Source organism: Trypanosoma grayi, assembly GCF_000691245.1.
Source record: "Trypanosoma grayi strain ANR4 Tgr_1533_V1, whole genome shotgun sequence".
Taxonomy (NCBI): Eukaryota; Euglenozoa; class Kinetoplastea; order Trypanosomatida; family Trypanosomatidae; genus Trypanosoma; species Trypanosoma grayi.
In genome coordinates this window covers 1583-2930 of record NW_008827151.1, presented here as the reverse complement: position 1 = coordinate 2930, position 1348 = coordinate 1583, and positions in this window count along the sequence as shown.

Genomic DNA, 1348 nt, shown 5'->3' with positions numbered 1-1348 from the left:
ACACACACACACACAGACACTTATGTCCAGGTAGGGTCTTGCACTGGGGGTGGGGCCGATGGCGTTTTTTTTTTCGGTTTTGGTTTCTTCGGGGAAAGGGAGAAGGGGAGAAGGGCCGCGGCGAAAGGGAGAGAGGGGAACTCACCGTCATGCTCGAGGCGCATATCGACGCAAAACACAAAGAAAAAAAACTGCCGCCAGATGCATGCACACACTCGGTGAAGATGCAGGTGTACCGCCCGAGACGGGTGGCACGCAGCAGCGAAAACGAAAAAAAAAACGAGAGATGAAGTAAACTCAATGAAAGCAATGAGACAAACCGGACACTTGGCAACAAAGCAGCAGCAAAAAGGCGTGAGTGTGAGACGGCAAGAGTGACCCCTTGAGAAAACAAGAGGGAGTGTTCATTCCCTGTGAGGGGCGGATCCCACTCCTATTTCCCCCTTCGTCTTGTTCCCTGTTCTACTTGTTCCCACCCCAACGTCCCATCGCACCCCCAGCCGCACACGCGACGTTGCAAAACAACTCTCAGCAAATATATATATATATTTGCTTTTATTTCTTCCGTTTTCCCATATTCTCTTTTTTTTTTGTTCTCCTTTCATTTATTCTCTTCTTTGTTTTATCTGTCTTGAATTCATTCATCTTATTCACTTCTTCGTTGTGGCGTCCCTTGTGGACTTTTGACCCCGTCAGGAAAGAGACGCTGCAACTAGCCGACAGACGCACAGCACAGCGAGACAGAGGAGGAGACAGAAGGTGGCGAAGAGGAGGGGGGGGGACGGTGGTGGGTGCGCAAAAACAAAAAAAAAAGCAAAAGATCAAAAGAGACGAGTACTCTCGCCCTCCCGTCTTCCGTGGATGTGTATGTAATGTTGCTTCCTTGTGCACAGCGTGTGGCGGCGCACAGGCGTCAACACCACCACCACCACCACTGGCAGTAGAACAACAACACAATAACAACAATAAACGCAGAAAAAAAAAAGATCATGATTCCTTGTGAAGGCCAAACGAAAAAAAGAAAATCAGGTGTTTGCCTCATTCTTCTGCACTTCTCATTACAAGGTGAGAGACTCTTGGAGCAATATTTCGTGCAGCCCCTGCCCCTCGGGGATTACGCGCCCGCAGACGCATACACAACATATAAAGCGGCACACACACACACACACGCACACGCCAATCACTCTCCTGATTACACTCGTCTGCTGGCATTTCATCCGCGATTCACGCATATGTCCTTCGTATTGGACATCTGTGCGGGCATTTTGCATGCATAAAGCAAGAGAACACACCTCCAAGCTCTCACACACACACACACACAGATATATATATATATATATATATATAT